The following is a 14,605-nucleotide window of genomic DNA, read 5'->3' on the forward strand; positions in this document are numbered from 1 at the left end:
AAGTGTTATTTCTTAGATTTTTTGCACATATATTATATTAAATTTATAAAATCTCATTTATACATTCTTGTGCATTGAATCTCTTTTAGGTGGTTATCATCTAAAAAAATTGATAAAAAGAATATAAAATATTAGAAGAGAAAAATTCCACAACTTATGTGTGAAATGCAAAAGTGTCTACCCTCAACTTTTTTCAATGCTCAGGAACACTACCTCATACATCAAGTTGAGGAGATTAAATTGTGTGGACTTGTACAAACTAGGTCAATGTAGATGTTTGAGAGGCACTTGAAATTTATGAAGGGCTTGGGTTGACAAAGAGCACATCCTGAGGGTACTATGATAGAGCGATATATGGTACACTAGACCACGACATACATTACTGAATATCTTTCAAAGTTTGCAACAAATATCCATGTAGATCACATTTGGGATCCCAACTTTATTAACAGATTTGAAGGGGAGTACCTAACAAGGAAAAGTAGATTGAGGAGACTAAGAGGTAATGATAAGTTTTTTTTTGTATTTAATTAATTCTTATCTATCATCAATATAAGCTATTTCTAATTGGTCCAATTCAACATTTTTTTAAAAATGGTTGCCCATTAACATGTGATGATGTTGCATTGTTGGTAAAGAAGCTCATCGTAATGGAGATCCCAATGTTACACCAATGGTACTTGATCTAACATATGACTTAAGAGATAGAAAGGTACATAGAAGATTACTAATCATGACCCATAAGTTTAATATCAACTCACAGATCGATGCAAATAATCTTGACATGTTTGAATAATTGTAGATGAAACACCACAAAGCTATGTACTAACATGGCCATAAATTTTGCATAAAAAAGTGAGATGAAACAAAAAAAACTTGTGATTCTGGGATAAGTGTAGTCTTCAAGGTCACCAATATTTCATCTAGAAATGACATACATCCTCAAAAATATGAAAACCAATACTATGACATTTTGGATGATATACTTGAGTGTGACTTTAATTCATTTAAATTAGTTCTATTTGTCGTCAAATGGTACAGTCTATGACTAAATTAAAATGATCCTGATAGGACTATTATTGAATATGATAGTGGATTTACAATGATTAATAGAAGGTCATTTGAGCTAGTTGGATATGAGCCCTATGTTCTTCCAAGCCAATGTGAGCAAGTGTTTTACTTTGGCATTCTACACAAATAGAGTTGGTCATTTGCTGTTAGACATAATCCAAGAGGAAGGTTGTTAAAGTATAATGTGATAGAAGAATAATATAATAAAGAATCATAAGAAAAAGTAAATGATGATCATGAACAATTGTTACACAATGATGATGATGATGATTTTGGTGATGTTGAAGATGATGGTGGTGATGATGATGATGACAATCATGATCATGCTAATGAAGACAATGATGATCAAGGCAATGATGGTCATGATAATGGTGATGAAGATTATGATGATGGCAATGAAGATGGTGGTGGTGATGACGATGATCAAAGTGACGAGTACGATGATGGTGATGATGAGGATGACATGGATGAAGATGATGATCAATTTCCTTAAAGGATGGCTATAAAGTCGCGGTTGTATGCCTATGCAAAGAATATGAAAGTCATATGAGACACAGGTAAATTTGTCAAATGAAAGGTAAATCAAATTGAATAGTTGAGACATTTCTTTTTTGGTGTTAGTTTCAAACATAATTTGACTGCATAACAATGTGCATAACATTTCACTACAACCTTCATATCCTATCACAAAATTTGCGCATGATGAAGGCCATGATGTGCATCATAGTGGTGGAGGTATTAATTTTCTATTGGAAATAAATTGTGCAATTTTGAATACAATTTAACATCTTCAATTACAATTTGACTTGTAACATGTTTTGAATATTTTAGAGCATGTTGAACATCATGGTGAAGGAGTGGAGAATTTTCCAAGTGTTCAGCATGTTAATGTGGCAGTGGATCAAAATGTTTCAAAATGTTAATGTACATGATGTGGCATTGTCAGGTAAGAAAAATGCATGTTATGTTGTATTGATCAATTAAATACTTGTAATAGTTAAACACAAAGAAAAATAGTATGCCAATTTAACCATTTACTTGTTCTTGCAACAGAGCCCCCGTTAGTGCAACAACTTCTTGCTCCTTGAAATAGGAGGAGACATCATAAATTGACATTACATGTGCCATAAGAGGAGGAGAATCATGAAGATATTGATGCTCCTATCAGCCTTTTTCTTAAGAGAGTTAAGAAAAAAATAAATAAATGATTTTTAAAAAATGGTCTTTGATAAACCTTGTTTGATAAACTTTGTTGGATAATGAAAGAAAATTGTTTAAAGTAATTATCTATAAATGTTGCATATTAATATTGATTTTTATTTCATGTTAATGAATATTGTTATGTGTTAATGAAGTCTTCATTAGTATAACTAACATACCAAGGATATCTTTGTAATAGTTTCTTTTCTTTGTGGTAGAGTTTCGTGTCCATTGCTTTATCAATCACTACCTTTTTAGGCTCCTCAATTTCTTACTCTATTCTTTCTTTTGCTTCAAAACTATTACTGAAGTAGCAATTTATTCTTGATCATCTTTAGCTTAGTTATCAAGCAATATAATTTTGATACCGATACCTCTACTTCCTTCAACTACTGTTCTATTGTATTCAGTAGGTTTTCATTCCTCACCCACATTTTTTCAAACTTGAAAGGAAATTGTTTTGGGAGTGAACCCTCAATGATATTTAGCCGAACTACAAAGTGGTTTGAACTAGAATGAGGGAGTATATGGGTCGATACAGTATATTGAAATCAATTGCTATTGAGTTTATTTAGTGATTCCCCTCAATTATTTTTATAGCATTACATTTAAAACTTGCAATATTTTTGTTAAAAAATCACATGCTTACACCAACCTTTCGTACTATGATCAACATTGATATTAAAAGCTATCTCACAGTCTATTCAAGAAGAGAAAATAATTATCTAGTATAGATTGTGAAAATTTGATACATTTTAGTAATTATATTTGATACATATGTGACATGAACAATGATTAGTGGTGAAGGGGGCGAGATTCAATAGCTTCTAAGGTCTATCATTTCTATATGACATGTATGCTTTGATTTATTGGCTCTTTCTAATATTTGGTGAAGAGAAGCACTATATATGGATTATAAGGGTCTATTAGATCATATGATGATAACTTAGTTGGGTTGTTGATACAAGTCTATAAGTGGAAGAACCTAATAGAGATAAAACTATGATTCTTTCACATAAAAACTATCCATTGAACCTAAATATGGTAAATGATCAAGTGCTGCTACTCCAAAATATTGATCATTTGAGTACTCTAGTGAGTGGGCTAAAGACACTACCTGATAATAACAATTATTGCAGTGATCTCTATGAGCAGTGTGACAAGTTTCTAATGGATGTTCAACACATTGCTAAGGGTAAAAAACAGGTAAAGAATAAGCCAAAAATAATTATTACCTTATCACATTCAAACAACACAATCATTTCTTCATTTAAGAACAAAGATAAAATTTTCTAAGAATGGATTTAGTCACTTATTGTCAACCTACAATCAAATAAGGAAAGATGCTTGCTAACTGTGCATAAATTCACTTCAAAAAGTTTATATTAGCTACTTCAAACCTGTACATAGCATATCAACCCCCTCTAGGTGGAAGATAAATTATAAATAAATATATATATATATATATATCCCTTACATTGAACTTACAACTTCACCTACCCATTTTTAATCCAAACAAAGCTCTGATTGTTGAGCTTCCAAAATTTTACAAGAAAAGTTGAAAAAAAGTTGTATAGAACGTTGGGTATTTTTGTTCATTTCTTGTAGTTTTTATGATGTAACTACAAATCTTGAATTACTCATAGTCTTATAGATGCTTTTTATGAAAACCATACTTCTTGTTGTAGATTTCTGAATACTTTATGCCATAAGTCTCTAACTTCTTCTACTGATACCTTGCCTTTCTTGGTTGCATGCAGGATATTTCAAAACTTCCAAAATTTATTTTGTGCCTACTTAAAGCTCCAATTTTGGCAATTCTTTTGTCTGTATCTCTTCCAGTCTAGTGAATATGAGTGTTGTTTTCAGTAGTTCAAAATATGCAACAACTTCCATTTTTGTTATTTGTACCCAACTAAGGTTCCATTTTGATTGGTGCAAGTGGTGAGTGATCCAATGCTTTACATTGGAATGCTTTTTAGCATGTTTGCATGACATGTTGAACATCACTACTTATACAGGTAAGTCTAATATAAAATATGTACTAGTCTTTATTCTTTGAGGATCATCATATTTGACATGATGACAAGCACTATTGTGAATTTAAAATTATAGTATTTTTGGAAATTAATTTATTTAACTATTCTCTTTTCATGGCAGCATTAACTATCACCGTTGTGGTGCATCCAAGACATGGTATGGTGTTCCTAGACATGTAGCTAATGATTTTTAAAATGTAGTTGTGGAAAATGTGTATGGTGCAGAAATGGCCATGCAAGAAGAAGAAGATGTAGCTTTCAATTTGTTGATAGAAAAAACAACAATGTTTTCTCCAAAAATATCATGTGACCATGGAGTTCCTATTTATAAGGCTGTACAAGAGCGTAAGGAGTTTTTAATTACATCTCCTCAGACATACCATGCAAGCTTTAGTCATGGTAAAGACATAGGAAATATTATTTTTTTGAGTGCATTTTGTTAATTGTGTTTGGTTGATTTCTTAAATTTTTTTATTGCATTACTCAAACGAAGTGAGGCCATGTAAAGTGTATGCAATGTTTGGTTGGGTTTTTTGTCTTCTTGTTGACATATTAAAACATCATTGTAGGTTTTAATTTTGGTAAGGCAGAAATTTTTTTCATTAGTTGATTGGTTTCCATTTGGGGTAGCAACCTGGAAACGATATCAAAATCTGAATAGAGTACAAATACTTCCTCATGAGCAACTACTGTGTAAAGATGCAATGCTTCATGCAAACAATAGACTAGGTTTTGGAGGAGTGCAACACTTGATGAAGATTGCATTTGTTCACCTTATAAGACATCAACAATAGTCTTGTTGGTTACCAAAGAAAGAAGAAGCACATATATTTTACTCTCTGGGTTATGGAAAAAATGTACTATGCAGTGTCTGCAATCACTGGTGCTATGTTGCATTTGGCATATGCCAATCCAACATGCACACTGTGTGTTTAAATCATGGCATGGCTTTCTTTTCATTGTTAGTTTTGATCATTCATCCTTTATGTCTCATTGGACATCAAAGATGATCCTAAGAAATTTTTTACTCGTAATTGTTAGTTTACATCAAAATGGATTTTATTTCGTGAAGTGGCAATTTGACTAGAAGTTAAAAATGCATTCTCTATGTGGTTATCCTTTGTATTCACAATATGGGTTTCAATGACAAATTTTTTACCATGAAAATTAGTACTAACTATATATTAAACTCTTTTAGTGATTTTCTACAAACCTTGGTATTTTTTAATTTGCAGCAATAAAATGTAGATGTGCCTACATGGCAACCATCTACTTGAGAGATGATATATCCACAATGGAAGTAGTAGCCTAGGAATTTGAACAAGAGGAGGGGGTGTTGGAAGAATATTTGAAAGAGCTACCTATCTTGCTTGATGAACACAATGATTATGTTCCATACTCTAGTGTCATTTCACAGAAAAATCAAAATTATGTTCTTTCTTCTTCAATATGTTGTAGCCAAAATAATGGAAAGTCCTCTGGATCTAACAAGGAATCTTCCAATGAGGTTAGTTTGGTATTTTTACTATTCATATTTCTTGCTTACCAAGTTTTCTTTTTTCTTTTCATTGTAGATTATGAACAAAGTAAATTATGAACAAAGTAGATTATGAATGTCAGTACTAATAAACCTCTTGATTGCAATATAAATTTTTGATATTTATTGCTTCTTCTTTATCAAAAGCTAATTATTGAGCCACTGAATGGCCACAATAGAGTTCTTAAGATTGTTAAGATAATGATTTTTTTCTTGAATAAATTTAATTACAAGTAGTTGTTATATACAATTTATTTGGTATTAAATTTTAAGTTTTTAACTAATTAGTGTTTACAATTCTTTATATTCATCCCTCAACATGGGCTTTAATGTTGTCCTAACATATCATAGTCATTATCTTATCAGAGCATTTGGAAGAAATTTTGAAGGAATCAAATAAGGATGAAAAAATTGGGATATGTAGGACTATGATTGTCCTGTAGCTTATAAAAAATGTGATTGCATTTCTTTTGATTAGGCTTTGAATAGATTTTGACACTATTTTCTTGTTCATTGGACTGAGTTCTTCCTTTTGAAGCCGCCTTTAGAATAATTTAATGTAACCATATCCTTTTGATCTTCTACTACCATTGTTATGCATCACCTCAAAAAGTTGTTAACAACCATAGGATTATCTCTTTATTCTTCACTTATCCACTATGACTGTTGCACACATAGATAATAATTAAGTTTTTCATGCTTTATGACTTCCATTTTTGGTATGCTCTAAGTTCTTTATGGATTCTTTTGACTAGGTTTAGTAGTAATAGATTAAGATGCAAATGCTCATGATATTAAATATTTTAGTCAATAGGTCATTTGACTATTTGTGTCCCTTGCTACTGCTTAAAATGTGCTAAGAAACTCCACTGATACGTAACTAGCTTTTGGTAGTCTTCTTGTTCATTGGAATAGGTAATATTTTTTTGAATTCCCTTACTACTTAAGATGTGCTAAGAAGCTCCATTGATATAGAAAATCAACATAAAAACTAAAATACCAACCCTATTCGCATAACTGTAATGAGGAATGATCAATTTATTTCTATCCTAGGACTTCTGAACTTATTGGAATCTAAACCTAGAGCATGTGGAATTTTGTAGAGAACAAGAAGAGATGTATATCAACTTCTCTTGCAGAAAAACAATGAAGCAATTCTGGAAGGATTAACAATCTTTGAGTTGTTCCCCAATATTATTACTGATATGAAGGCAAATCCATATGATGCCAAGATAATAATGATTAACTAAGGATAATAATGAGAAATGATGATGCAAATGACAACAATTAAAGTGCGGCAATATATTATAAACTATGATTCTAATTGGAGCCATGATTGGTATAAAGGCAAAGAAACAACATTTAAATTATACTAAACAAAAATTAATGAACAATATTAAGGTACCTAAAGTAGTAATTAATAAATAAACAAGGAATTTATTTAAAACCCTAGCAAACAATAAACTTCATGATGCTCTACATAGGAAGTCACTGAATCACTTCACCCTTGTTGGTTAAACCTCTTTCCTCAACCTGCAAACTAGATGCACTAAGATTTTTTCACAAAATAGGAAATTCTATGGTTTTCTGACTGCATCTTTGTTGCTCCATTAACCGCTTTTGAGGAGGTCATCTGAAGGAAGACTTTTACCCCATTTATATTGTGAAAGCCTGCATAATCATTTATCCCATTTATACAATCAAAAGGTGGATAGGCGTTACTAATTCCATTCATTGACCACAAGCTTGTTCAAAATATCTATTTAAGGAGAGAGATTCCCTTCAAATCTTCACTATTTGGAGTGCCATTTTTCTCCATCAATTCAGCTAATACTTATAGTTTGAAAAGCAATTGTAGACAATTCATTACCAAACAAGTTTTAGGAGGTCACTAAAATGCCCATCGTGTACACTCATTTCGTCATTGTTGCACACAATTTAGTACCAAATAAGCTTAACTAGACCATTGCAATGCTCACTATGCAAACAAGAAGAAGCTCATTCCAAAATCCACAACCATTTTCATCTCTATCTTTTACCACCACCACAGTTGGACATTGTGTAGATTAACACCTCAACCACCAATTTTATTCGGCCTTTCATCAACCACAAATCTTTAAAATTCATCACTATCACTCTCTCCTAACATAATTCCCCAACATTCTTCATCCCAATTAGGGTTTTGTCACCCCCTTTCACCTTTGTTGTATTTTTTTTAAACAAATGAGATTGGTTGAAAGTTTGATCAATCTTGGTCAACATTTCCACCAAGAATTGGTCACAATTTTGACCAATTCTTTGATTGTGAGTATGGCATCGTGGTTTTTGATAGACCAAAATTAGTAAAACTTTTGACCATAGTTTGGTGTCCATTTTGACTAATATTGGTCAAAATTTTGACCAATTCTTTGGTTGTGAGTATGGATTCCTATTTGTTGATAGACTAGAATTGGTTAAACTTTTAACCACACTATGGTGGCCATTTTGATGATGTTTGGTCAAAATTTTTACCAACATGGGTTGAAAGCTCGATCAATTTTTGTCAAAAAATGGGTCAAAATTTATTAGTGACTAAACAAGAGGTATCTAGGAGAAGATGCAGATGAATCAATAAGATCTAGAAATTTATTATTGATATCCAAGTTACCAAGCTAGTAAGAGGCCAATGGTTAGCAAAGCTGATTGCTCAAGAAAATTTGGATGATAACAACATCAATATTGTTGAAGAAGAGAAATGACGATACATCTATAACCTTGATTTTTGTGAGTGGTATAAGTAGATAATAGTGTACTTGAAAAATATTTATTCCCTTAGAATATTGATGAGAATACTAGAAGAATGTTAAAGCTCCATGCTATCAAGTATGTTATAGTAACTGGAGCATTGAGGTAGATAATTAATGAAGGGATGTTAATAAAATGTGTTAATTAGAATCAAACTGAAAATTTATTAAAAGAAATACATACTAGAGTATGTAGATGCCACTATATCGATAATAATACTAGTCATAAGGTTCTTAGAGCTAGTTTTTGGTGGCCAACCATCTTCAAAATTGCATAACAGTTTGTTCAAAGGTGTGATTCTTTCCAAATATTTTCAAGAAAGTTGAGGTTCTCAAGGAATCTAACCCTCAAATAGGTAAATATTCAAGAACTATTTCATCAATAGGGAATTAAATTCAAAAGGATGTTGTAGGGAAGTCTAGTGGGGTTCAGTCATGGATCTTAGTAGCTACTAACTATTTCACTAAGTGGGTGGAAGCTATTCCAAAAAGAAATACTACAAGAATTTTTTTGATGGATTTTCTAATAGAACACACCATAACAAGATTTGGATGCCTTGAGAGAATCATGGTAAAAAATGCACTGTGTTTTAAATTTGATGAGTATAATATTTTTTCCAAATTCCAAAAGAATATAGGAATCAAAATCCTATTCTTCTTGTTACTATCCATATGGAAATGGTTAGGTAGAATAAAGTAAAAAGAGATTTACAGAGATCATTAAAATGATCTTAGAAAAGAACAAAATAATTTGGGATTTTTAACTTAAACTCTTAGTATGGAATGATAGTGAAAAAGTGAAAAAGGGTATTGGTTGTGCACCATTTGATTTGGTTTATTAAATCCAAGAAAGATTACCCTACAAGAATTTAATGCAGATATATAAGTTTGTACAAGTATATGATGAAGACATTGATAAAAAGATGAGATAAAGGATATATGAGCTAATATATTTGTATGAAACTAGAGGAGGAATTTTAATCCTATCTAGCTAGGAGCTTACATGGTTGATAGTAGATGGGGAGATGATTCATATTTTCTAAAAGAAATTAAAGGAGAAATTCTTGAATTACTAGTTCATGGACAATTCTTGAAGCATTACTTCTCATGAGGAAAATCACTATCTATGAATAGTAGTATATGATATATATATATATATATATATATATATATATATATATATATATATATATATATATATATATATATATATATATATATATATATATATATATATATATATATATATATATATATATATATATATATATATATATATATATATATAGTGGTGTGCTAGGATAGAGTTTTGTTCTGGAGTGGTCTTCGTCACCAAGATATTTTAGTTCCTCACCTTATTTCAAGTGAGCGAGTGTCCCTAATCAATGCCATTGTTAGCATTGCAAAAATATTGGATAGGTCCTATTTAGATTCATTATTCATGTCATGGTTTTATCTCCTAGTTATATAACTTTGGACCTCCTTATTCTAGTCATTTTTATGGTGATTAGATTTTTGTGTTTGTATTTGTATTTGTTGGCTAGCCATCCTATGTTGAAAATTTGAGTTGTCTTCTCCCTATCTGTACATGTTGGTGTCATCTTTGGTCAAAAGTTGGATTGACTTATTTTATGGCTTATCTTTATATTGAGGGTTATTCTCATGTATAAATGTTAAAATGGTGAGTTAGTGAGAATTGAAATATTCTAATCACTCAATCTACAACTATTTTAGAGGGTTGTATTTTATATTTGTATGACAGGGAGTATTGTGAAACTTATCTTTGTTGTGTGGTCTTGTATTGGTTTGACATCATGATATATTACCATGAGAGTTAGTGAATGTATAATTTCATACTTTGTCTATATATCTCTCTTATTATATTTACGTTAGGGTTTTAGGTCACAAGTTAGCTATTTTCTATTAATTAATTATGCTCATCACTAGCTTGCGAGGTTAAGGGTCTTATTTCATGTCCAAGCCATGAGCTTGTGAGTGGAGTGCTAGTGAATTAAAGTAATATATAATAGAACATGTGAACCTTTCTTTGCAACTTTTTTGAAGTAAAGTAAAATTTATTTATTAGACAATGCTATTTCATACCTTTTCATACAATTCATTTGACATTATTGTTAGGATTAAAGGGACATAAATTTAATAATTACATGAAAAATATAACCGATATTAGAAAAACATAATGCACACAAAAGAGAACACAAGACACAAAAATTCAACATGGTTCACCCAATCCCTAGGCTACATTCACCAAACTAGTCCAATATTTTTATTGTTCAATGATTACAACCTAATTACAATATGCAATCTCTTACAACTCAATACCTCCACAAGATGCTACTATTGCATCATATATCATAAAATCCCTAAGCCTAAGTTATTTTATACAAGCTTTTTTACACTTACAAAAATAGGGCTAGAATATGTCATCCAATAGAAAATAGCTCCTGATGTGTTTTACAATAATAAATACATTTGAGCTTTTAGGGGCATTGTCCCCAAAACTCTTATGGGGGCACTACCCTTGAATGCACTTGGTACCATGACAAGGAGTGCACCCAGGGTTTTGAACCAAGACCCCACAAAGGGAACTGTGCCTTAACCCCATCTTGGGTGCTACCGTTAAACCCCCATAGAAAAATTTAGGATGAAACTACACTAAATGAAGTGGGAGAAAATTACCCTTTGAGTTTGATTAGGCTCCACATATATATTTTTTGTTTTACAACTAGTCTACATTTATAATGGTTGAACACATGGTGCATTAATGACTAAGATGACAATGATATACTAAGCTTGAAAAAGTATAAAGGTGAGATTGTATAAGAAATTTCACATAAGTGCAACATGATCTTGGAACTTTGGTTGAAGTACTAACGACTTGAGTGGGAGGTATTTTCTTCAACTTTGAACTTTAAGGTACTGACGGTGTTAGTAATTTGATTTTTTTCTATAAATCTAAGAATTTTGGAGGAATTATGTCAGAAAAGATGAGTAAGGTGACTCAAAATACAATTTATTAGGCTTTTAGTAAGAAGTCCACTAGTGATAAGAAATGTACTCTAAAGATTTCATAGAGATGATGCCATGGATATATAATGGGTTGTTAATGAATGTATATGTGTGAAAAGACACACAGAGTTTGTGCATAAACCTAGTGACCCCAAATGCATCTGACATATCTCTATTTCTTTATTTTCAAAACAATAGGCGTTGCTTATGTCAAGCCCATGGGAGTTCAACATGGTGAAGCTAGTGATATATGATATTTATATGGATGTATACTTGAAACTAACACATTTGGGGTCAATTTCTGATGAGATCTCATCAAAATTTTGGCAAGGAATTGTTAGACTTTTGATGATCATTGGAAAAAAAAATCTCATCACAAATTTTTCATTGGAAGTTACGGAAAAGGCATATACATCAGTATTTTGATGACATATATGTTAGAAAAGATCCATGCAAGGAGAGTTTTTGGTCATTAGTGCTATGATGGGGTTCATCAAAATTTTGATGATACCTACAATGAAAGGAAACATCATAAATATAGAATCCTCATTGGTGCTTTGATGAGGTTCATTGAAATATCAAAATTTCAATGAACCCCATTCTTTAAAATTACGATGAATACTAATTTTCTTTTTAAAATTATTTTGTAATAATGTATTTGATAGTGAATATTAATCTGTGAAGCCCTGTTTGACAATGAATATTTTATGACACATTGAGTCTTTTGAAGAAATAGTCATGTGACTACATTATAGTCATAAATGACATCCACCATGTGAAATTTGAATCTATTATGAATCAATATGAATCGTTTTCCAAGCCAATTCCATTTGCAAAAACTTAAACTGCCTAGTTGTCTCTTATGACAGTTATCCAGTAGCTTTGTTTGACCAACTATAACTTTGACCCATTGAACCTATTAAAGAAGTTATTTTTCTATTGCATTCATGAGGTAAAATAATTCATATATTTAAAATTTGGTCTCTTGAAAAATCCATTTGATTTGTATTCAAACACGATTCCAAATGCAGTTTCTTAAGTTTCACTATTGATCAAATGTGCAGAATGATTGGTAGCCTTGTTTAGGATATTATAACTTTGAATCCGTGATAGATGACCCTAAACCAATCACAAAACTATTTTCTATTCTGAAAATACTTCAAGTGTGCAAGTTTTCATGAATCCATCTGTACACTCTTCTAGGTGCATTCCATTTGTAAGAATCTCTATTTTACCAGTGTACCCAATTCTACAATTCCTAGTAGTTGACTTTGATGACTTGCCAATCATGCCCAGTTATTTTTCATGAGCTGAAAATGCACCCATATACTCTCCACATGATAGATAACCTATACACCAAGTTTCAATTCCTATGTGACCATTTGATTATTTTTCAAATCCAAATCCAAATGCAATCTTCTATTTTTGACATGTTTGGATGCAAGACAGTTTCGAAAGAGAAATTTTAGTAGTCAATACCTCTTGACTTGAATACTATCATGAGCCAAGAATTTGTAGAATGGATATCTATAGAACAAAGAACATGTATGCAAAGTGCTAGGTTCTAATTGTTTGATCTTGTCAGTTTTCAAGGCCAGTTTTAGGGCCAATTAGCACAAGTTTGACACTTTTTAGGAAGGATAAAAAAATGAGATTTCAATGATCAACCAATGATCAAATTTGGGTTTAATCAATACAAGGAGGTTGTTTAGAAAATTCCTAGAAGTTGGGTGTTTGAGTTTACCAGGCCACTTAGTGACCCAAATTACATGATCAAATATTTTGCCCTTCTATTGTGATCAAGTAATTCCTTGAATCATTTGTGGTTCTCATAATAATATTTTCAAATGTTAAAAAGTGGAAGATTTCAAAGGCAAGCAAATTATTGTGAAGGGATTTTGAAAAGTGTGTGAATAAAATTTGAAGAGCATTTTTTGAATCCAAAGACGAATAAAAAGGGGTTAGTGGAAATGCATGTTAATTCCCCTTCTCATTTGGCATGGACTTTAGGTTTTTCTCATAGTGTTCTATAACATTATAATCCTATTTGCCCAATGTGAAATTGAAATATGAAGGGGTGCATAAAATAATTGGAAATGACATCCTAGCACTTTGTGTCAACAAATAGAGGTAGCTACCTTATGTTCTACCATTAGTGAAAAATGAGCTAGCTATGTTTGTTGATGGATGAAGTGGTCCACACTTATTTGTAGGGAATTTAACATAGTGGGGATATCTCAAGGCTTACACTTTTCAAAGTTTGCATTAGTAGTGGCATGTTCTTTGAAAATCTTATCTAAGGCCTTTCTTATGAGATAATGTATTATGATTTTTTCAACAATGGAGTGAAACATGAATTAAGGAGGCAATTGTGCACCAATATTTTCATGATTGTTATTAAACTTGAAGAACCCCCATAACTACATTTTATTTCCAATCTGTGTGAAAATTAACACTATTTCAGCCATCGATTATTAACCTCCTATCATAAATGATTATTAATTGCTAAAAAAAATTCACAACTAATATCAAAAAATAACACAATTGCAATTTCACTAATAAAATACGAAAATAAATTCACAACACAAAGAACACAATATTTTTGGACAAATCTATTGGAATTATAGATGGAGTAACTGAGAGGGGGAGTGAATCAGTTACCACAAAAAACAAATCCACAAATCCCTTAGATGTCTTAAATAACTAGTTACTATTGTTACTCGATAGCCACACAAAAAAATGCTATAACTCAGTAGATGAATTGTGTATTAAGTTATTACTGATCTTTAAGTATTCATAATTATTAACATGCATGCAAAAGTAAATAACATGAACTCAAGAGACACCAAATTTAATGTGGAAACCCAATATGGGAAAAACCACCAAGCAACTAGTTACCAATTTTCACTGTTTTGAAGTAAGCCCTGTTGGGAGCCAACCCTGTTAAA

The 14,605-nt window shown here is 31.3% G+C and overlaps 1 pseudogene; it reads left to right on the plus strand.

Moving 5' to 3' along the window:
• The first annotated feature begins 3,312 nt into the window (after positions 1-3,312).
• LOC149577409 (lysine-specific demethylase JMJ13-like) lies at positions 3,313-7,097 on the plus strand (annotated as a pseudogene).
• The last annotated feature ends 7,508 nt before the right edge of the window (positions 7,098-14,605 follow it).

This window comes from Cupressus sempervirens, chromosome 1 (assembly GCF_028749045.1).
Source record: "Cupressus sempervirens isolate cs-2001-9-10 chromosome 1, ASM2874904v1, whole genome shotgun sequence".
Lineage (NCBI taxonomy): Eukaryota > Viridiplantae > Streptophyta > Pinopsida > Cupressales > Cupressaceae > Cupressus > Cupressus sempervirens.